This window comes from Hirundo rustica, chromosome 17 (assembly GCF_015227805.2).
Source record: "Hirundo rustica isolate bHirRus1 chromosome 17, bHirRus1.pri.v3, whole genome shotgun sequence".
NCBI classification, from domain to species: domain Eukaryota; kingdom Metazoa; phylum Chordata; class Aves; order Passeriformes; family Hirundinidae; genus Hirundo; species Hirundo rustica.
In genome coordinates this window covers 2,424,221-2,448,263 of record NC_053466.1, presented here as the reverse complement: position 1 = coordinate 2,448,263, position 24,043 = coordinate 2,424,221, and the positions used below count along the sequence as shown (strand labels likewise).

The following is a 24,043-nucleotide window of genomic DNA, read 5'->3' as shown; positions in this document are numbered from 1 at the left end:
CCCTTCTCCCTACAGCTCCATCCCCACACTTCTTTTTAATCTGAATAAATACAGATGATATTTGCCTCCCCCTCTTTTTCTTTCTATTTTTTTTAATAAACTGCTGGGATGATGCAGGAACCACAGTCAAAGGATTTTCTTTAGGTACTCAGAGCACTCTTGATCTGCATATTGATTTCAACTCGTAACTCTTCACAAACAAAACAGGAGCATGAGTCTGTCAGTGCACGTGCTGGTGAATCCTTCTCTCCCCTCGCAGCCCCTGCACAGGGATTAACACACAGAACACGCTGCCTCAGGAGGAACTGGAATTTCCTGGAGTTTCCACTCAAGCTGTGAAGCTGAGATACCACCACAAGTGGCCCTGAGACACTCTGAGTGCTGGGGTTCAGCCAGGTTATCTCCCTGATAACCTCCCACAGCCTGGGGACGTGTGTGCAGCGTGACGTCCACGCGCTGACGTTCCAGAGGACGGGAAACCGGACTTGGCTGCAGCTCCTCATTTCCCAGCACTGCCTGAGTGCCACGGAGAGGGAGCCGGGCTTGGATCACAGGGATGCGTGTGCTCTGTCTGACTGCATCCCTAACAACGAGCTGCTGCACATTTACAGCTCCCCTCCCTCCTGAAAAATTGTATTTTCAACCAGATGACACGCTTCTGATTATTAAGAAAGATCTCTGTATACCTCAGAAATTAATCATTTCTCTACTCTGCTAAAACTCATGACGACGTAGCCTTGGCGCCGGAAAATTAACTGCACTCACAGAGATATGCAATTCAAAATTTTCATACATTCTTTTACTCAGGTAGAATCCTTCTCTGCAATCATCAAGGTTTTATTGGATCTGGCATAAATATTCAATCAGTGCTGCTCATCAGTCTGGTTAGAGAGAGATGATGGGGGTTCACTCCAAGTCCCAGGGCAGGTTCTTTTCACACCCATCAAATTTTGCTTTTAACCTCATTAAAAGCAGGGTTAGATCCTAAACACGTCCACCCACAATGACACAGGGGAGCTTGAAATGGATGAAGACGACAATACAAGGAAAGAGAACCTCAAAGCAAGGTAATTTAATCAGACAGGGGTGTATTCTATGCAATAAAATAAGCTAATCACCCTTATCTGCATTACATCAAATATCTTTTACTTCCAAAAGTCCTTAAGGCTGCAGAGTTTTCAGTTACCTTTCCCCCATTTCCTCTAGGATTAATACTCTTCCTTAGCAATCTGCTGCCAGCTGCTGCATGGCCTCTCTGGATATCATGAATTAAATTCTTGGGTTTTCTGACTTTTTCCACCGTTAGAAGGACATTTATCAGGTTAAGCCCAGATTTCTTTCCCTGTCTTACCAGCAGAGTTTTGGATGACTAATCAAAGAACTGAATATATTTTAAAGATTTAATTCTCCCTTCACTATTTATACTAGTCAATGTCATTTGACACTATTCTGGCTTTTCACTGCAAGAAACTTTCCAACTCAAATTCCCTTAAAACGAACATGCTCTCATAAGCAGACGAGTGCCATTTGCTCCATCTTGCCCTCCCCCAGGTTAGCTTCAGCTGTCACCAAAAACACAGTAAGCATTTTCCTCCTTGGGAACTATGTGTTCTTGCAGTTATATTCAGTGGACCAGAAGAGTCTGGCATCAGAAAAAGAACTATCTGATTTCTTGGACTCACTGCAAGAGAACCTGTCTTGGCCAGACACAGTTATAACCATCAAGGATTCAGTTAAATTAAGGATACCCCGGGCAATGAATGCTGGCTGTACAAAAAGTGATCAGGCTATCACCCACCTCAGATACAGCTTTGGAGCTCCGACTGTTCTCTAAAGGGTGTTTCTTCCTGCAGTTATTTATAACAGTGAGCAAAACACTTTGTACCTTAGCGTGAAGATTTTCGGAGTCACCATCTATGAATCGCCACCACTATTTTAGTAAACAGAAAGTAGTCAACAGCTCTTGAGAACCTTTCACATTTTCACCTTTCTGTGTTCAGATCTGAAAGCACATTTTTCCACTTGATTCAGACTCAGCACTTAAGGTCATATCTACTATTTTTGCCATGATCCACATTGCCTTTTTTGACCTACATTACCTAGAATTTCTATTTCTATGCCCAGTTACAAGGAGGGAAATATGCCCTGAAAAAGCAGCTGCACCTTAGACCTACCTTGAGATACTGAACCTTGCAGTGCTCCTTTATGCCAGGAACTGCCACATTCAGATGGCTGATCCTTGTGTGGCAATACCCAGACATCGCAGAGGATGTGAGGGAAAAGTACAAAAATACAAAACACACTCAAACCGTCTTCCTAAAAACCTGCTCAGGGCAACAGTTTTTCAGAGATAATTCTACATTTCCATCTTCTGCCTCACCATGTGCCAAGCCCAGTCCTCAGGCACAGACAGCTCCCACAACTTCCAAGCGAGGTCTCCACCCAGACCTGCCTCTGCCTTGAGTGCCCTTCTTTCAATTCACTAATTGCCCCTTTCCATCACACTGTTATGACATGGTAAAAGCATATCTGGAACACATCTGCAGCCTTCTGTCCCCTCCAGGAAGGGCCCAGCATCTCACTGGAACGGCATCAAGGGGAATGGTAATGAATGTCAGGGTGAGTTGAGCATCTGCTCTATGCTGTGCTCAGGACAACCTTCTCCACAGAGCTTTTCCAGGAGGGGTTGTTCATCAGGTCTTATTTTTAAAGAATCTGGGCCAAGTCATCCCTGCTGTAGCTTTAATGACGTCAATGAGCTACAGCAGGGGTGAAATTGGGCCATTATTTTTTATGTCCATATGTCCTGTGCCTATTAAAGAAAAAAAAAAACACAAAAGAAGATCAAGGAAGAAAAGTTATTGAATCAAAAGACTACCCGGTGCAGAGATTAACATCTAGATGTGGAATGTTCCTCCTTTGTTCCTGCTGTACATTATAAATATAACAGTTTATGGAAAAAGAAATAACTTCTGTAGTGTCAAGGTACAACGCGAGTTCTGCAGTGACAAATTATATCCACATTTTGTATCCTGTTTTGATAAAAAAGCCAACAGAAAAAAATCATTACCAGGAAAAGGTCTCTTCAGAACTCCACAAAAGTGAGCGACACAGCTGCCAGTAAGCATTAGTGTGTCCTCTCTAAGCCAATATTCATCACACCCAGCACATCACCACCAAGTAGTAAAGCTCAGGGGACCTTGTCCTGAGCTCTTTTCTTAGTAAATCCAAAACACACTTATACAAATACCAAAAATACGACAACTTTCAGCCTAAGCAGTGTTTCTGTGAGTATGCAAAGCCCCAAACACCAACATGAGAAGGGATGCAGCTGAGGAGCCGAAGCCTGCAGATGTGGGACACCAGCTGTGAACAGCAGCAGCGACAGCCACGGCTCTGTGAGGATTTTCAGAAGGCTGAACTGCACCATTCATCTTGAGAAAATGTGCAAACAGGTTTCTCACCCCCAGTCCATGGGGTACTGTCCAGGCTGTGAACACGACTCCAGCTCACCCAACCACAGCCAGCAAGACCTACAACCACAATTTCTCGGCTCCACACTTGAAGCCCACTTAACTGACATTTAAGAGTATGAGTAACCATATTCAGAGGGACACAGGTAAAATTACTCACCCACACGCCTAGAGAGTCAGGCTGATGCACCTTTTAAGGCAGACAGCAACTGCCCAGCAACAGCCCCAGATCACAGGAGCTGGTGTTCAGGGCCTCTGCTTTGTAGATAACTTATTTCAAAGCTTTACAGAAGATTCCTTTGAAATTTTGACCCTAATTATCCAAGTCACAGCTTCAGTCAAAGACTAAGTCCTCCCTGCAAAGGCCATTTTTCCAATTGCTTTCCCCTCTGCACTAATGAGCTCTTTTTCCCACAATAAGCTATGACGGTTTGAGGTTTTGTTTTTGTTTTTATTTTTATTCCTCTCCTCCCCTCCTCCTCTCCCATTCCAGCACTAGAATCAAAATAACTTGAGATGAAAAACATGTGACCTCCCAAGCCTTTATTTACAGTATCACAAACCACAAGGGAAGGTTCTGTCCAAGTTTTCCAGTTGGAATGGGAACAGCAGGGAAAAAACGTGCCCTCGTTTTTACAGCTGTGATATTTAACACATCACAGGGGAGAAGGGTGGGAAGGAAGCAGGAGAATCAGAAGCCAGCAATGATGCCATGGAAATATCAGATGAAGTGTCTCAGGCAGGTTCACATGATGACATCTTTTCTCCTCAGAAACCAACAGAGCTCTGTACATGCAAATGTAACTGCAAAACCAGTCTGACACACATTTAATTTAATGGTTTTACTTCTTCACTTCTACATTAAACGAGATTGGAAAATACAGAAACTTTTTGGACTCCTCCTAAGTTTGTATCAGTGCTGTACAGATCTCTCTTCATGCCATCATCCCCCAAAATGATAACAAAGACTTTGTCAAAATAGAAGCTTAGCAGCAACAGAGGATCTTCCTCAGATATTTAAAGAGCACAGAAAAACAAACACAAATGGAGGTGGTTTAGATCTATAGAAAGTTACTTGCAGCAGGAAACTGTCAGTTAGTTTGTGGTTACAACCACAGCAGCATCGCAGCCTTTCCTCCCAGTTAAAGACGTATATCCAAACAGCTCCTCGTGTCTTGTGTTTCTATTGTAAAAGGAGGAAAACCACCAAAACAAAAACTCACTCCTGTTTCCATGAGAAATTTCATAGTGTCAGATTATACAGGAGACTCTGTAGATCCCTTCTTTTTGAAAAGGGATCCTTCTGTACCTTTCCAAGCATCTGTGTCCCATCAGGTCTAAATGGGTTTACCTGTGCCTTTCTCCCACTTTACAAGACCCCATTCCCTTTTCCTCACCCCTCAGCAGCTCCCCCTTCTCCCTGGCTCACACAGTAACAAGTGCCACGCTAACCCACAACCTTTACACACTGAGACAGGGGAATGTCACAATTTTGCTGCTCCGTTATGCTGCCAAACAGGGTTTCTCTCCTTGCCAGTACAAAAGCAGCCATCACCCAGCTCCCTGGAGTGTTATCCCCTTGATCTAACTCTTTAAACCGAGTTTTTCAATCCAGTTGATGAAGGATCCAGCATGAAGACAGGTTTCTCCACATTAAGTTGGTATCCGCAAACTGCCCCTTTACAAGGGGTTCAATTCTCATGTCATGGGTCCCACACTGAGTCCCCTGGTAAGTACAAGGTGCAGAAAAAATAAGGTTCAGGCCAAATTTGTGTCCATGTAAAAGGACACAAGGCTCTGGAAGGAGAAAAGCTGGTCACATCACACAGCCAGGGGTGGAAAATCACAGCCCAGCATGACACAGGGACAGGTGCTGCAGGCAAGGCAGGGAGTGCTGGAAGGACATTAGAAGGAGGCAACTGCAAAGCAAAGCTGTGCTTCCTTTTGACAGGACACAACACATTCCTCCAGGGACATTACAGATTGCTTAGAGGGGATGTCACTTCCCCAGTGCAAAGTCCCCAGCCTGCCTCACATCTTCTCGGGCAGCCTTGGATTCAATCTCATATGCCTTCCCCTCTTATTATCCTCCTGCCCAATGTCAGCCTCTGCCTCCTCTTACAGACAGAAAGCACTCATCCCATCCAGGCTTCTGCAGCTGCAGGAGCAGTGGAAGCACAAAAGGCAGCACAGTGCCCCAGGAGAGCTGGGAGTGAGGGTGCTGAGGGACAGAGCAGCAGATCCCTCCCCATCCTGTATCAACACCCTTCATCTCCTCATCACACTGCATTCCCCCCTGGCTCCCAGCCCAGGTCCCACAGCTCCCAACATCACCAGCACACACGGCTCACATCTGCACACTGGTCCCTTGGGCTCACAGCAGGGAATGAGGACACTTTCCTAGATTTTGAAATAGTTCTGTGCAAAAAACTCCCAAGGATGACTCGCAGAGGAGCATCCTCCCAACATTTTCATTCTCTCCAGCAGTTTGGATTGAAAGTCTCCGGGTTTGGAAAAGCAAAGGCTGCACAGCAATGGTGGCAGAACAGAGGGTGAAACTTCCATTTTCCTGGACATGGCAGTTCAGCTTTTTGTCTCCATGAGCACTGCATTCCCTGACAAGGTTTAAAACCCATTTCTCTCCCTACATTCCCTACCTGCCAACTCACAGACGTTACTCCTCACTGGTGACGCAAGAGCAGGGATTCATTTTCCACCGTTCTGGAGGCAATTTCCCCTCACCTACCCAGAGAATTAATGACCACTTGGGCACCTCATCAGCCCTGTAAAATCCTTCAGGCAAGCGAAACAGAGCCTCAGCCTTGGGGCAAAGCAAACCATAAGCTCTGCCAAGGATTGCATTTCTTCTCTGCTGTTACTGCTAATTCAGAGAAAAATGCTCCCTCTCCAACAGCCTGTGGGGGAGCGTGTGACCTAAAACAGGAGGCAAAGCTCTCGGGATACAGATGTTCCCCCTCAGCACAGCAGCACAAACTCACACAGCAATTAATGCCTCCCTGGGCATAAACTCCTCTCTTAAAGCTGCTGCTGGCAGCTTTGGATCCCAGAGAGACCCAGCCACAGCTCCTTTGGAGCTGCAGTGGGCAGGCAGGAGCTGCAGGGCTCTTTCCCGAGGAAATCAGGTATTCCACAGAGGGACAAGACACAGCACTGGGAGCAGCCTACCCCGCCTGGCACTCTGCTCTGCTAATCCCAAAGAGAGGCTTCAGGAAGGAAATCGACCTGGAGAATGGCAATCAATTCACTGGGAGCCCATTTCCTGACAGGAGATAATAAAGGTACTCAAATCACCCCTCGTTTTCAACACTTTCTGATAAAGATATTGCATGTTAATACAGATGTCACTGTAGCCTCAGTGTAACTGCTGTGACCCTGAGAGACTGAAAACATATTTCAGTCTGGTAAGTGAACAGTCTCCGATCCAAACTCATTTATTCTTTCTCTTCTTCCCAGCAATTTGTTGCTCTTGAAGCAAAACCTGACAATTGTTTAGTATCACCCCAAAGAAACATTTGGTGGAATGAAAAAGACCATTTCTGATAAAGGAAAAAAACACTTATGTGCTGAGCAAGGTACTGGAGGAAAATAAGATGCAGAACTGCGCAGTCAGGGTAAAGGCTGAAACCCTGTCTACCGAAAAACTCAGTTTTGTAGTGAGAGTTCACACTATGAGATACATTTCTACAATTCACACAAGAGGTTTGGATGGAGCTGGACACACACAGTGAACCCCCAAACAACACTCCAAAGGTTACAGCATCAGGCAGCAGCAGGTACAGACATTCATAAAAAACACAATCTTTAAAGTTCAGAGGACAGAGAAACTACAATTTGATGGTAGCAAATGAGGCTGTACTATTGTTTATTTCAATACAGATAAAATCAACAAAGTTAAGATGCTTTTTATAAAAAAAACCTCACCCAAGATTTAAATTAAAAATTATATTAATTGCACATCCTGTGTAGCCATTCTCCCTTTTAATTTATTTATTTGAAAGATTTCTAAAAAGAAAAGGATGCTGACTAAGCAGAAAAAGGCAAGGAGTGTGAGCTTTCTTTCAAAAGAAGTTTCTTACCAACGCACACATCTATGCAATTTAAGCCAACCAAGTCCTGTGACTGCCAAGCCCTTCTCAAGGAGCTCCTGCAGCCATTCTCCAGCCTCCATTTTTTATCACATTTTCCCCAAGCATTTCTTCAAGTGTAACCCAAGCTGAGGTTAATCCCCTCACACCAGCAGCAAGTTAGTATCCCTCGGATAAATTGCCTTTCTCCCTAGTAACATCTAAATGGCTTTTTCCAACCCAGAAGAAAAAGTACAGCCATCCAGCTGAAATGTCAGAACCTACCTTCTGCAAAAATTCTCTCTAGATGCTTCTGAATGCAGGAGGGAGCAAAGACAGCGTTGCTGAAAAAGGATGTCACTGTTGGTCCACATGTGTCAACATCCTAGAAAAAGACAGAACACAGTTGCTGAACTGCCATGCCCATGGGAAATCAAGAGCAAGAATAAAGCTGCATTATTTTTCCAGTTACACCATGCTAATGGCTCCTATGCAAACAACATAAAGCTACAACATTTTATAATTGCACATCAGAGTTTCTCTGCAGACATCCCTCCGGTATGTCAGAAATTCAATACGTGATGGTAGGCGGCAATGAGCACCTCAGGGATTTAAAGTGTGTTCCAAACCATGAGTCACCGTCATCACTAACTCATGGAAATTAAGAAGGAAAAAAAAAAAAAAAGAGAGAAGAAAAAACACAGGCATTGCACTGACCACTCTCACGTGCTCCCTCTGTACATTTCCCCTCAAAGCATTTCCCGTCTCAACTCAGAGCCCAGTGACTTCCACAGAGCACACATCACCACAGACAAAGCCAGCACAGCACAGATTCTTCCAGGGAGCCCCCAGAGCCTGGACAGGATCCCACGTTTGAGGGTGGAAGCAGAGCTGGGGCTGCCCTCGTAATCCCCACAAGTCCTTCCACACCTGGAGGAGCAAGGAGACAGCAGCTCCCACAGGGAACAAAGACAGGGCTGGTGAACCAGCTGCACCCAGGAGGGCAAATCCAGGTCGGGAAAGCCAGGTACCCCATTTACATTCCTATTCCAGCCACCTGCTCTCCCCCAAGGCTGATTTTTGTCAGGAGGGCTGGGGGCAGAAGGAACCTGTAACGCTGCCTGCAGAGTTACTGCTTTGCTTGTCTAAATTCCACACAGCCCCGTTGCCTTTCCAAGAGATTCCTTCAGGCAGTCTCCTCTTTACCTCCAATCACTGCAAACCGGTTTTAATGCTGTTTTTAAAGCAGCTGGGTTGCACTTTAGGGCACACACAGGTGCTCTCCACTCCCCTCTCTACTGATGATCTCCCCAATTATATCCAGGTTCCTTTAGGTCTTCTTTAATGTCTTTCCTTATCCTTGTTTCTCTGTCCTCCAAGCAACAGCCAGAGCAGAGCCAGGGCTCCCACAGCACCGGTCTAACAGGGTGATGGAGCAGGGAAGTCACCCATGGACCCCCAAAACCCACACGCTCACATTAAAATTGCCTCTATCTCACTGAACTCCCCATTGGCAGAAATTTCCCTTTCAGGTCAGGAAGGGCACAGTTGTCCTTCCTAGCTCTCCTTCCCAGCAGCAGGAGCTGTTTTGCTCCGGAACATGCAAATCTGGGTCCACAACCACACAAATAAAAGCACATCTCCTTGACTGGGACTTGGATCCAAGCCTTAACACCAGCACCTGCTACCAAAGTGTTACACAAAAAATAAATAAAACATCAATACACTCTGTTCCCTTCCCTAAAGAACCTGAAACGCTTGGAAAAACCATCAATACCTTTAGCTGCAAACACTGCTTCAGTTAACATAAATTTATGCCTTGCCAACAGCTTAAAAAAAAAAAAAAAAAAAAAGTAACTGATCTTCACTCTTGTAACTCCTTGCACAGCAATTTAAAAAATATAATGGTGCTTGCACAGGTCAGATTCATCCTGGAGGAAGAGCAAATGCGAGTAACGTTTCAGGACCATTAATCTCAGAAATCTCACCAAGAGCAAGCAGCCAGACAGCTTAAAAATATATTTAGTCCACAAATGCTTATTAACGTCATTTGCTGATTCACAGCCGAGCCAAGCACATAGAACCCAAATGCCACTTCTGCTTTCCCAGGCTGGGTGGTAAAAATAATAATAATAATAATAATAATAATAATGTTGAAAGTTTGGGGCATCAAGTTGCTTATCCTATCTCAAAACTTTCTGTGATGCAACTTTTAAATTGGATCCGTCAGAACTGGAAACCACAGGTCCAGTCTGTAGTTTAGGCTCCAATCAGAATTTATCTGAAACTGAATCTTAAGTTTTCTTCTCTTTCATTGATTATTGATCTCACTGCCAACATTAATACAGTCAAGACCAGAAGATAAATAAATTAATTCTTCAGGCTCACAATGAAATTAACACTGAAAATCACCACTCCTTTTAAAATTACATCCTCTTGATAATCAAAGAAAAATATTCAATAATTTTATACCTTTATTTTGTGTGTGTGCTTTGGGTCAGAATTAACCCACTAAGTTCCTCAGGAACGATTTAAATAAAAATTATTTTCATAAAAGGAAATGTAAAATGTTTCTTCCCGTACTGTTATGTACAATATGATGATGCAAAGCCCAAAGGACTTTCTCTCTAAAGCAACTATTCAAATCTGTATGATGGAAATATATTTAAAGATAATATTTTAATCTTGCTTTGCCTTTGAATTTTAAATGCCTTTTCATGAAAGCAAGTATTTCGTTAGTCCTTTTAGCCATTCTACCATTATGATTTGCAAGCAAACAAGAATCCTCACATTACCTTTCTCTTTTAAAAGGATTCATTCATTATAGCTGTGTAGTTTTTAACTCAATACACAGCCAGTCTGATGGAGCCTTACCAATTTTTACAGATTATACAATAATTCATTCCTCAAGCACATTGGGATTTGTCCACATCCATTCTTTCCCCATTTTCCACAAGCAAGACAAGTCCCTCTAGGTGCTGGATATGCCAGACACCATCCTCCCAAAAGAACCATCCAGGAAATCCACACTTTGGTAAATAAATTGTAAAAAACTGAGTCAGAGCAGGGCCCTGCTCTCTGTGTCTGGCTTTGCTGAGCAGAGAACAGTTCTCAGAATTAGCAGGGCCTGGACACAGGGCTTCAAAGGGTTTCAGTGTCTGGGTACCTGCAAACCTGGAAGGGCAGCAAGAAAGCCCCCTCCAGGTGAGAAAAATCAATCTTCCTTCCTCCTTTATTCTTTTTTTGTTCTGGGGTTGGGCTCTTTCCCTGTATTGTAGATTAGGAAAGGATGACAAAAGTTCTTCTTTACAGTGACAGTAAGTCTGCAGCAATTGTTCCAAACAGAAAAACTGAGTTCTCAGCACACTTGTTAACGGTGCTGCAATCAAAAGTAATTAAAAGCAAAAACATTTCTGTACAAGAGAAACTGAAAGCATTGCCTCTGGGAAAACAGAAACACTAGCATTTTCTCTGCAGCAGACACTAAAAGTAATAGATAATTAATGTAGCCTAGGACATGATGACATTTATGAAACTTGTTTTCTGGAATAATATAAACAATTCACCTTGACTCTATTCCCAAGTCATCACTTTTTTCAAGTCACTGCAGTTTGCAGAGGCCTTGCTGATGCTATTCTTAATTTACTTATTTTTAGGTGTGAGAACAGATTACCAAGGCAAAATTTAAACTTAAAATTGTCAGGTTTTCATCCTCTTCTATAATCATTAACCCTGTCTGCATTTCAGAAACATTTTGTGCTAAATGGAAACCAAGCATACAGTTAAAACCGCTTCTACTTTCAAATTAAATTCCCGAAGCGTGGGAGGATTCAGCATTGTTAAACAAGGGGCACATTTGTCCAAACCACCAGGAAAAAGCAATGCAACAAAAACACAGAAATGTGAGTTAATGCAAGAGCTCCCAAAAGGCTGCAACAACATTTTTATTATGGGTGATTTGCAGAGAGGAACGTTACAAACTCCCTGCCTTCCTCCAAAGGCTTTCAGGAAGCATCTTCTCCAGAGAAGCCTCTGGGCACTGGAGCAGCCCAGAACCGAATCAAAGACCACGTTTGGTTCTGGAGCAGCACAACAGCTCAGCAGCACCCGAGGCACAGGAGAGCAGACGCAGCTATTAACAGACAGATTCACATGTAAATATCTTTGGCAAAGAGGCAGAGGTGCCACACGGCTCGTTTTTAGCACCGATGTTGAAAACACCACATTGCACTAACAGAACTGGCATTTACCTTTCCGTGGAGCACGATTAATTAATTACAAGATGCTTCCTGCTGGCTTCTGAAGGCTTCTCTGCTGAACATCCCTTTATACTGGTGAGACAGGCAGAGCTCCCACCTCACCAGGACCTGGACAAACACACTTGGTGACAACCCCAAAGCACAACTCACCAGCCTCGAGCAACAGAGCCCTGCCAAGCACAGGCAATAAAAAGGCTTCTGCAAAGGCAGAGGCACTGACAGCACCGTCTTGCAGGGAGAAATGAACCAGCACAAGCGTTCCTCATGACCACCACAACTGGTCTAGCTCAGCCTCCTGCTCCTACCCAATCTGCATGAATAAATTTTAAGCCCTACCAAGTGTCAGCTGTGGTCAAACACCACATGCCCATGGTTTGGGAGCATCAGTTTCAGACCACAGAGAGTCTCCAGAGCCCTTTATCCTCAGAAAAGGTGGTTTCTGTTCTCCTACCAGCCACCCTAAAGCACTAAAGGGGATGTAAGTGAGCAACTAAAAATCAACAAACCACAGGGAAATAAATTCAAAATCCTGAAGAACTCTAATTGGAGGAACAGGCTCCAGGACGTGCCAGGAAATTAATCAACGTGCAAAAGAAATGCAGCAGTTAACTGGAAAATACGAGCAGCCTGGAAAGGCACCGAGAGCATTTTTCCCTCTCTGATGTTTGTAGCATCTGGACCCTCCAAGTGCCCCGGGGTTAGGTTCCCAAAGGAGCACAAGGTCCTGGCTGCACTGTAAGCAGCCAGACCCAAGGGAAAGGGAGGGAAAACAAACAGCAAAATGCTTCCAGAAGCTGCCTGGGCTCTGGACCCTGTTGTAGCTATAATGAGCTTTTCTTTTGCCAAGAGCCCTCTCCCTCCTTCCTTAGAAGTCATTCATCCTTTCCTAAAAGTCTTTATGCCCTTATGTGAAATGGGACGTGTCACAATCCATTGCTCTAATCAACTGCAAGAAAAAGAATATTAAAAAAACCCTCCAAACCTACACTCTATATGCACCCTTATAAGATTTTTAGGAACCTCACACCACTCTGTGTAAAACAGGAAGAGTGACATTTAACATCACACAAGGCTGGCAACCTGTTCCCCACACACATCACCTTCCAAACCTCCCTGATGCCTCCAGGGTGGGATCCCAGGAACCACCACCAGCAGCCCTTGCTTGGTGCTGGGATTGCTTTGGGGTGTGCCGATCTTAAAAAGCAGCTTTCAGAATACTCTGTTTAATGTCAAGCTTCAGACTCTCCTCTGAGAGCAGTAAAACTGACAGGATTTTTTTGCTTAAAAAAAAAAAAGAAAAAAAAAAACAAAAAACCAAGCCTCTGAGTGGGTTCAGCACCTATGTATGCCAAAGGCACCTCATGTTTTATTCATAAGAATGCTATCACCCGGTGAAGGTTTCTAAGTGACTCAGCCAGACAGGGTCTCTACAACCAGGTTTCAGGAGGATCTTTTTTGGGGGAAAAAAAAAAAAAAATTGTTTTAATTCAGCTGTTTGATTGATATTACTTTCCAGTCATTTCTAGCCAGGTATATTTCAAACAGAGAACTCTATGTCAGCTGCCACCTTGCCCCTTCCCATACAAATGTAGCAATTAGCACAGAAAAATTAGTCAATTATGCAGTATTTCACCTTAAATAAAGCAGCTCAAGAAATAAAACACCATTTAATTGGTAGCTGTCAGCCAGGGAAAGAACACAGTGGCTCAGTAACGTGCTTAAAGAGGGTCTGAAATCCATTCCTAGCCCTTGATGGAAGCCTGTCCTTGTCAATGAAATCCACAATCCATAATAATGCTCAGTATTGTGCTTTCATCCTCTGTTTTATCAGAGCTCATCTGCTGATCAATGAGGAGTCCCACAGAATAACACTCTGAATTTCAATGTCAACACAGCAGTACTGTGGTAATGATTGAAAATATTTACATATTGCCTCATTGATCGTGGGGTGTTCTCTTCCAACCATCTGGCTACTGGGCATTCATCTTTTTTATTATTTTCTTTAATTTTTTAGGCCTTTACAACTATTTCAAGCAGGTTATCTTGACAGCTGACTTCCAGCACTCCACCTGAATCAGGTTTTCCTGTTATTTTTAACCCAGGACATCAGCAACACCATTAATCAATTTCATCCCATCTCAGTGAATGGGAAAATAATTTTCTAAACAAGGACAGAGCCCCCAAAACCCCAGCAAACACCTGCCCTGTGATGTGCCAATTCAGCTACAAGGTCTCGTTTTTAATGTGACTCAAGGGTGTCAGCATCTCAACAAGGGATGAGTCAAATGGAAATATGTCCCTGACTCTGCTCCCGCTGCCAGCCTCCAAGAAACAAAGGCTGCCAGGGTTGTTTTTCCCACCTCCAGATGGAATATCCCTTGATCCCTGCAGTGCAGAGCCCAGGGCACGCAGTGCAGGCCTGGGGTGATGCTCCCTTAGGAACTGCCCAGGTTTTCTGAGCCTGGTGGTTCAGACCAGGGGCTGTCACAGGCTGCAGGAACAAAAACCAGCACCAGCCAATCTCCCTTCCCTTCTCCCACCTGAGCCTGTGCACCTGAGAGCCCCCAGCCTGTCCCACTGTTTCCCATGGTGATGGATTCGCTGCACCCTCCATCCCCCTGAAGGTCCAGAGATACACCTGGAGCCAGAAACTGTGGGGAGAAACTGGGATTTAGCCTCAAGAAAAACCAAGCAAAAGCAAAAAGCACCTCCCTGTGCAAGGTGCTCTGAGCACCGAGGTGCTGCACCACCCAAGCACAGCACTACCAGTTTCCACTCTGCTCTCATCTTGCTCAGCCCAGGTTTCCATGCAAAAATGAATTTTTAAAAAGGCTTATCCATGTGCATTCTCCTAGGAAGCTTAAGAGCAAGTTAAAATAAAATATGCAGGAAAGACTAACATCTACAAGATCTACACAGCTGCTGCAAGAGACCTCAGCAGGGAACTTGCTGAGAATATTAAAAAGGTGGTTCTCAAACAGTTGTCAAACTGATTTCAAGGAGTTTTTTAGTGGCTCCAAATCTGTTTATAATCAGAAGCTGACACTCCTGGCTGCTGCTACCATAAACTTGATTTAGGAAGAATGGGAGGTCTGAAAGCCAAATTATACTCAGTTTTTAAACCAGGAATTAAAATCCTCACTCAACACCGTTTAGCTGATGATTTTGGTAACAGTGTTTAAGACAAAGCATCACCTCTTTTTTTATTCAGTTCTGCTTTGATAACAAGGAATACAACACAAGTTCTATCAGCAAAATGACATTCAGACAACAAAAGACAGAGCAGGGAGGGGAAAAGTGCTCTGACATATCTGCCTTTGATAATACAGATGCTCCATTAGACAGTGAAATAAATCTCCCCTTTATGTCAAGCTCCTTTTTCTGCTCGGGCACCTGTATGAAGGAACAGCAGGAGGACAGAAAGCTCTTTCCTCCCCATCCTCTCTGCCCAGACGTTTGGCAAACACAATGCAGAAGATCTGACCCAAAGATACCCAAGTGCCCACCCCCAGCAAGGCAAGGCAAACCATCCCTCCCTGCTCTAAACAAAAGGATAAATGAAAACTGGAAAGCCAGGGCGAAACACAGAAGCTGAATGGAAAAGTTTAATCCTTCAAGGAGGCTTGTCCAAATGTGCTCTTTCTTCTCACAGTGGCAGCATGTTAGATAAAGGCGCCCCTTTCGAAAAAGTTATTTAAGGCATTAAAGGTAAGCAAAAGAGAACATTAAAATTGTTTTAGTCACAACAGAAACAGTTGTGCCCAGGCTGAACACAGTTTTGAGGATATTTGATGGAAGATGTTTACTGTTGTTGAAGTTAAAACAGGGAACAATGTTTTACAATCCAGAGACAGGTTAGACAAACAAAGATTCCCGTGAGTCTGGATAAATGATCCTTTAAAGCAAGAGAGGGAGAACAAAACAGGCTATGTGTTCTCCATCAGCTCACTTTGGTGGATTAGAAGCCTAAAAGCCTCATGACAAGCCTGCTCGAGAAATTAACAGGGAAACCAGGCAAGCAGAACGAAACCAGAGACAGAAAACTCAGGAATTTTAGTGTCTCTTCTGCTGAATTGTGTCTGCAACATTTCCTATGTCTGCTCCTGGTTTACCCTTGTTTAAGACAGAAGTGATCCTCTACCTTTGCTTGTGAAGAGCACAGAGAATGTTACTGAGGAGATGGGATGGCAGAGAAAAAGCAAGCGAGAGGCCTTCCTCCGCCTCCTGCTCTTTTCCACCAAATATCTCCGAGTTATTTACATCCTCGTATCCCAAACTCCCCCTCCAGTTTCACAGCTTGCAGTTTATTCTGGTGGAGACAACACATGTTCAGCTTCAGCATGTTTGGGCTGGAACACCCTCTGAACGTGAGGCCGGGTCACAGAGCCCACAGAGGGAAGATTTCCAGATGCAGAGATGGGCTAGAAAACAAGAGCCAGAAACACGAGGCGCCATCTCTCCACCACCCTGGAGAAATCAACCTGCTCTGTGGAGGAGACAACTTAAACAGCTTGGCAACGCCTACAGCTGGTGCTCAACCTCAGATCCAGTGAAAAGATGTAAATATTTAGATTTCAATTTCATCTGATATGATAAATATAAAATCTCTATTTCCTTCTTTAAAAAAAAAAAAGGCAACATTAAAATAGGTAAGCCACCCACATAGAGAAAGTGATTCTACATGTTTGTACCTTTAGAAGGTTATTTAAGTTATGGTATTGATCTTGAAACAAATTAAAAGAGAAAATTATTCCCAATGAATTGTCCTCTGATGTATACAAAACATAATTACATCACATCTATATAGAAGTGCATATGTTATTGTTTTTGAAAATAAATTGTTTTGCTGTTCTCTCCAAACATGCAGTGCCTCATGGCAGCCTATTGCTTTTTTTACCTCTTCAGAAATGCTCACAGCCCTCCAGGTTTGGCTATGGATAACTCTGACTCCAACCCAAATCATCTGAAAAGACGCGAAACGATCAAAACCCAACTCCTTACAAATACCTGTACAGAACACAGCTGAAGCTGAACTGCTGTTTACCACGGCTGTACAAGAAAAACTTGAAATCCTCCCATAACCTTCTATAGCACATAATGGAATTAAGGCCCCTCTACACAAGCAGAGTTAGGTCATGCAAATACCAAACTTCTTTGGAGCTGGAGATAATGCGGCCTCGCCCCTGCAGTGCCCAGATACCTCAGCGTGCTGATGTGATTACACACTCCCACCCTCCAAATTGGTTATCGTGCCATTAAAATGCCTTCCCAGGTCACTGCTCTGAGGGTTAAGCCTGAATTAGTATCCTGAAGCTCCCTGATCATTATGTAAGTGCCAGCAATCCAAACAAATCAGAGGTAGCTTCCCTGTCCATTACAGGAATCCCTGTCCAATGATGAATTACAAATCTCTCGGCAGCTCATTCACTATTTTCTTCCCCAAGTCCCCACTAGCTGTGCCTTCCCAGCTCACAGCAAACCACCTCTGTTCCACAACTGGATTTTCTGGATCTCAGTTCCCTCCCCCCACCATGATGAGACCACAGAAACTGGTGGGAAACCCCTGAGTAGAAATCCCAGAATCTAATCTCTAACTGGAGACAGACCTGTTTAAAGAAAGCCATGAGTGGCAAATCACTTTTCCTCATCACATGGAGGGACTCCCTCCAATTCACCTAATCCCACCTGTTTTCCTGCCAAGGAGAGTTTTTAAGGTTCGTGCCCACATCTCAGGACTCACCAACCTCAGCTGTCCAAACACACAAAGCCAGGACTGTAAAAGCTGTGCAGAGTCCTCGCTCTCCAAGGTACTCAGTACTCAGGCTTGGGTTATTTTTGCAGGAAAACAACTTGAGGTCCACAGGGCTGCAGACTTCTGGATGTTGTAGGTCTTTAAATCTGTCTGAGCAAGATTTTCTGGAGGCTGTTTAAAACCAAAAAACCCCACAAAATCTAATGTGGAGTTCTAAGCCACTGCCTGGGTCAGGAGAAGCCAAAATCAGCCTGTGCTGCTGTTTGGGGGAGAGAGACTCTGCCGTGGGTGCCCCTGCTCCTATCAGCATTCCTTCCTCAGCCGAGGTGTGTGTGCTTTGTCCCTGCCCTCGGTGGCACCCTGGGCACACTCAGGGCGCTGCCATGTGTGTCCCTGCCCGGTGCCAGGTCCCAGGCTGCCAGGACAATGACCCCGGCACGGCCGCTCCCTTCACGGACCCAGGCACCAAAGCCAAGGGTCCTGCTCGTCCTCCTCACCACCTCTGGCACACTCAAGCCCGGGGGCAGGAAGGCGCTGCTTCCCCTCCCATTCCCCCCTGGATGGCCTCTCCCTGCAAAGCCAGCACCTCCTTGCTGGGATCAGCTCAGGTGTGGCCAAGCTCCCCAGGGCAGGTTTTAGCCCTGTGCCAACTGGATTGCTTCCCTGCACCCAGATTTGCCCAGAAACTATTTATCGCCACTTGCCTGCAACCTCTTATTTCTTCTCCCCTCTGAAGCCTTGACCCTGTGTCACACACTCAGGAAGGGCTGCAGGAAGGGGAAGCAGCTCTGTCTCCAGATCCTGCCATCCCTCAGGAGGTCTCCTGCACCTCCCCCCTTCCCTATTTCAAAATTAAAGATACCTTTTCCAACTGGTTTCCAAGTTCTCCAGTGGGATTTACTGAAGCATTTCGCTGTGAGCTTCTACAAAGTATTTGTTTAATTAAAAGAAAAACTCAAAACCAACATCCAGTCACACCAGCAAACCCTCTTACCTATGGAAAATGCACAAGCCTGACTTCAGGAGCTCTGTCTATTGACTTGGCATCGTGCTGACTAGAACTCCCTGCAGTGACAGGACCTGGGCCAGTCCCGGGCTAGATTGTTTTCTTCTTACATTAAGAACATCCAAGTATCATCCATTACTTTGTTCATTTAAATTTTCCTAGGACTCTTGGCATGGACAGCACAATTAGAGAAGCCACATTCCCTTTCAGTTCATGGGTGAGCTCAGACAGACTCTGCCCCAGTACAATCTTGTGGCACTTGGATTTCCTCCAACACCCAGGAAATCAAGTTATAAATAAAAAGTGTTTTATTTATTCCCTCCTCCCTGCCCCCCCATTAATTACTCCATTTCCATTCACACTGAAAACTACAGAACATTTTTGTTTATAAGATGCTTTCGGGCTCAAAATTAAATTTAGGCATATTTTACCAATTTGGGGAGATAAACAGAAATATTAATTGCATCACACCCTACGTCAGCCAGTTTTAAAATTAAATGAGAAGGCATCTTCACCATTTAGAGAAATTGGCTCTTAAGAAAACCATGAGCTGCTTTTTCCTTCTAAGAAAATAAAAATGAAGCAAAGCAACACATCGATGCCTGTTTCTAACCTCTTCTCTTGTTTGAGCCTCTAATAAGAGGAAGCTGAAAAGAAAAACACCTTAAAAGAAGAAGTGTGCCTCGAGGGATCCTGCTGGTCCTGGAACAGGACATTATGGTGAATATGCATGACAGGCATGAGTCAAACTGTACTCAGGAGCGAGCATCAGCTTTCACTTGCCATTTTCCAAAGCCTTCCACTCAGGCTGCCAAGGCAGCAACTGAGTGACAAGAGTTTTATTTGAATGCAGAGGATAGATTAATGCTCTTTACAATTAATTGGAGGAACTTTCTTTAAATTAGCTCACTTGAAGGATGTCCTGCTTCTCTCTTTGGCCAGCTCACAGAAGCAGTAACAATTTGTGAATAAAAAGAGAGTAATTATTTAAATTCAAAACCTTTTAGCCCCATTGTCAGTTTTAAGTTTTGAGAATTTCTATTAGGGGGAAAAAAAAAATCAGGACAAGGTCTTTCCAAACTGGTTGCTGTCAAGTAAAATGAGAAGTTAGATAAAACTCCCACGGGCCAGATGGTAAATCACAATAAATGCTCAGGCTGTTAGATGCACAACAAGCGACAAAGCATTGATACACACCATCAGCAGCAAACCCAAAATAGAAAAGATATTTTAATAAGAAGTTGTCATTTGGGGAAAAGATCCTCGTGAAGCTCATCAGAATCAAAAGTCATACGCTGAGGGCTTCTTATTTTCTTCATCACCTCACATAAGCCTGAGAACAGCCAATAATTTCAGGTCTTACATTAAGCTCAGGGCTATAGTCAGCAAGAGCCTTGAAGTTCACTATTTAGGCATCACTTCTGACCCTTTCTGCCAAGTTCTTAAAAAAATATTGTTAAAGGATACCAGGGAATTGTTTACTCAAGCCATTATTGTTTCCCGAACACAGATGCCAGAAAAAGTTTTATTAAGAAGATAAACAGCTGCTACTGTACACGGTTTAGATGGCAACAAAAGCATCTAAGGGCCATAAAGGGAATAGTAAGGGAATTAAAAAGCATTTTTATGCATGAAGATGGCTAACATCTGTACATTCATTAAAGTGGTATCAACTATGCTTTTAATTAAAAGTTAGTGACAGAAACTTAAATATGATTAATGAAGCCCAGCAGCCTACCAGAAGTCTGCTCCATCAAAAGCAGCACAAGCTGCGTTCCCAGCCCCGGCTGCTCATTTCTTCCCCTCTCAGAGATGCTGCCACAACCAGAACACACTGCAAGGACCACAAAGCAGAAATCCTGAAACAACAAGCCAAGACAAGTCTGCAACCGCGCTTTCATGCCTGGCAATCCTTTTATTCTGTATATCCCGAGGAGGCGTTTCAATTCCCGAGCAGCCCGCGGCCAAAACAAGGGGCTGGTTACCTGTCAGAATACCCAGGCACTCAGAGATCCATCAGCCATCAGAGGCACCAGGTCTGCCACAGGAAAAGAGGGGAAAAGGCTGCCCTACAAACAGCAGCCTCCTATTCAACACTGAGAGGCAGAAACCCCTGGCCCAGAAGGCAGTGCTGAACTCTGTAAGGCAGTCAGTCGTCTTGTGTTACTCGGGAGCACAGCGCAGTCATGACAAAAATAAACCGCGCGATAAAAATACAGCACGAGCAAAAAGATGTGGGCACGGAGCAGGAATCGGTGCCATCGGGGGATAAGGAGTCCTACAGCCACTGATACTCTCACACGCACTCAAACATCCGCCTGTTCAAGTCCCGATGTCCACAAAGACCGATCTATTGCCACCGTCCTGGTCAGAGCTGAGCACTCACAGATTATGTCTTCAAAGCCTGAAGACGCCTCCTGACATCAAATTTCCACTTAGCAGCTTCCAGACGCACAGAGCACAGAGAAGATGGAAGCTCTCACTTTAGAGCAGGTACCAACACATGAAGAAACCTTTTTTCTTTTTTTTTGCTTAAATGCACACTTTAAATAAACTTCATCTCCGCCGTGGCATTTAAACATGAAACGCGACAGAACTGACTTGCGTAGCTGACTGAGCAGGGCGCTCCTCTGAGGGGCTCCCTGAATGATGCTCCCGGCCACAGGCTGAGCACCTCAGTGCACTGTGTGCTTCTGCTTCTTCAGGGGAGCAGGAGAGGCTGGGGAGGAGGTGAATTAAGGGATTTAACCCTCCCGCAGCTGGGCAAAAAGCTGGAGCTGCTCACGCTGCAGCCGTACGGCAGTAGCACGCTCCAGGACAGAGCCCAGGGTTGTTCGGGAACACCAGGCAGGACCTCTTCTGTTAAGGGATGGGGAGGCCAGGAGAAAGGACTGCCAGGCCCAGCAAAAAGAATCCCCTCTTGTAGCCCATCATCCAGCTAAGGAACGGGCATTCTGCTCTTTCCAAAGGGCAGAATCTCTTCCTCCCGCTCCCGCCTGAGGAGCACGGGCAGCTCCCAATCGCCACCCAGCAGTGCCCTGACATAGGGGGGTCTCGAGCCCCGAAAGCTCACGGGGCTCTCCCTCAGCTATAATCAGTCACCGGCGTTTATTCTTTGAGGCTGCAGTGGGTCTCACCCTCTTCTTTTCCCTCAGGGATGGGAGGCACCCCTGGGCAGCACCTTTCACCCCTTCGCCACGGCCAGGCCCCGTCCTAGGGGCTCCTGGGCCACCGCACGATTAAAACCTCCACCGGGGGCCTCTGCCAGAGCCGAAATCGGTGAAATTCACGGCTCGGAGATGCGGTACCCGAGGAAGGAGGCCAGGACGGAGCTCTCCCGGGGGCTAGCTCTGACCTCGAGCCATGACCACCCCGAAGGCTCCGTGTGCCGCGACCCGGCGCGGAGGGTGCTCCGTCCGTCCGTCCGTCCGTCCCCGGCTGTCCCCGCGGGCACGGAGCGGTGTCTGCCGCCCGCAACCCGGCAGCGCAGGGAGAGCCCGACACCGGCTGTGCCGGATCGGTAGCGCGGGGCTTGCGGTCCCGCGTCCCCGGCGTGCGATGCCGGGCGCTGCCATGGCCGCGGGGCCCTCCCGGTCACCGACTGCTCCATCGGGAAACTTTTACCGCCGCATCCCGGGTGAGGACGGACAGCCCGGCCCCCCTCAGGCCGCGGCAGCCTCCAGGTGCCGCCCGGGACCCGCCGCGGCCCGCGGGGGCCGTTCCGCGTTACCGGGAGGGGCCCCCGCGCCGCACCGGCCCCTCCGCGGAACCGCAGCCGCCCCGCGGGCCCGGCCGCCCCGGCTCAGCTCCCCTCGGGCCCGCCGCCGTACCCGCCCCCGCTGAGGCACGGCCGGGCCGGCCCGGGGGCCGCCAGGTGTTGGTGCTCGCCCCGCCGCCCCCCGCCCGCCCTCAGCGCCCCCCGCCACGCACCGGCTGCTCCCGGCGCGGCGGCCGCGGCTCCCGCTGCTGCTGCTGCTGCTTTTGCCGATGCCGCCGCGGCTCGGCGGCTGCCGTTGCCTACGGGTCGCTGCCTGCCGGCATGCCCGCGCGCCGCTGGCATAATCCCCGGCGCGGGCGGGCCGGGCGCGGGCAGCTCCTCGCCCGCCGGCGCTGCCGCGGCGCGGGGACGGCGGAGGCGGGGGGAGGCGAGGCGGGCGGGCCGCCGCGGCTGCGGGGGAGGAGGGAGCGGGGAAGGCGAAGGTCCCCGCGCCGGCACTGCCCCTGCCCTGCCGTGGCACGGCGGCCGCGCGGATTTATCCGCCAGCCGAGCCGAGCCCAGCCGAGCCCCGCGCACCGGGAGCCGCCACTTCCTTCCCCGCGCCGCTCTCCCTCAGGCGAGCGCGCGGGGCGAGGGCGCCGCCTGCCGGCCGCGGCGGGGAGCGCGGGGCAGCGGGACCGCCCTGCCGTGAGGGGAAGGCGCGGGAGGAGCGGGGAAAGAGCGGAGAAACAGCGAGGAAACAGCGGAGAAAGAGCCGCGAAACAGCGAAAAAAGAGCGGATGGTGCGGGGATCCCCCGGGCTGGTGCCGCCTTCCTCCGCTCGCCCGCCGCAGGCTCGTTCGCCGCTCGCGGCCGGTACCGGTGCCCTCAGGGCGGGTAACGGCGCTCACCGAGCCCCCGCCCGCGCTCTGCCCTCGGCTGCCCTCAGAGCAGCGCTGCGTCATGACCCCTCGAACTTTACTCTCTGCAAAGCTTAGTAGGCGGAAAATAATAATAATAATAAAAGTCTCAAAAAGTTCAGCGATCGTTTGATTCAGAAACTTCAGAAAAAGACCCTGCGATGAAATTGACAGTGGCCTTTTAAACCTTCGTTAATTTCCTGCGGTTGTTTTTCATTCAGGATGCATCATCCCAGAGCTTCTACCCTCTCTGCAAAAGAAAAATACTCGCAGTTTGTTTTATAACTGCTCCCTGCATTGCCACACTAAACTGTAGTCCACGTTAGAGCTTTGTGCGAGGCAGATTATGCCTAAACCTATCAATGCTACAACTGTTTCTGTTTGCTTTCTAGAGAGGTGAACAAACAGAAATTTTATTTTCCAGCGTTTAAGTAAATCTCAGAGCTGGAAGAGTTGAAATGTTTATTATCATAGAGAAAACTATGCACGGGAGTGTCTTGCAAGGGCAGACTGAGGCAGAGGAGAGCCTGGGGCTCCAGTCAGGACCTTGTAGATCTGGAAAAGCGATAAATGCCAACATAGCTGGGAGGTGTCAGGTGAGAACACAAGAGGAAGATGACTAAAGTCCTCCACAAAAGCTTCTCTGCTTATCTGGCAATCCTTATGTGTCCTCAAAGAGAGAACAAGGCAATTTTCTGGGGTTAAGGGGATTAAAAACAAAAGGACAATGTCCAGCAAAGGGCAGGTTCTCACAGTAAACGCTCCCCGTGTCCCAGTTTTTGGTGCTTCGGGTCTGATTTTCAGGAGCACTGAGCATTCAGGCCTCCCACTGATTTAATCTGGAACTGCAG

General features: G+C 46.7%; 1 protein-coding gene across 19 annotated transcripts in view; it reads right to left on the bottom strand.

Moving 5' to 3' along the window:
• PITPNM2 (phosphatidylinositol transfer protein membrane associated 2) overlaps nt 1-22,623 on the bottom strand; it is a 124,348-nt gene extending 101,725 nt beyond the window's left edge. For 7 of the 19 annotated variants that reach the window (XM_040080735.1, XM_040080750.1, XM_040080743.1 and 4 more), the window contains exons 1-2: nt 11,809-12,103; nt 7,844-7,943 (exon numbers count right to left, since the gene is read on the bottom strand). The gene's annotated coding sequence lies outside the window, so the exon portion shown is untranslated. Of the gene's footprint in view, nt 1-3,633; nt 3,856-7,843; nt 7,944-11,808; nt 12,115-17,561; nt 17,666-20,313; nt 20,432-20,560; nt 20,679-22,505 lie in introns of those variants that run through there. The other 12 variants (XM_040080742.2, XM_040080737.2, XM_040080740.1 and 9 more) reach the window with 10 other exon arrangements.
• Between the last annotated feature and the right edge of the window lie 1,420 nt (nt 22,624-24,043).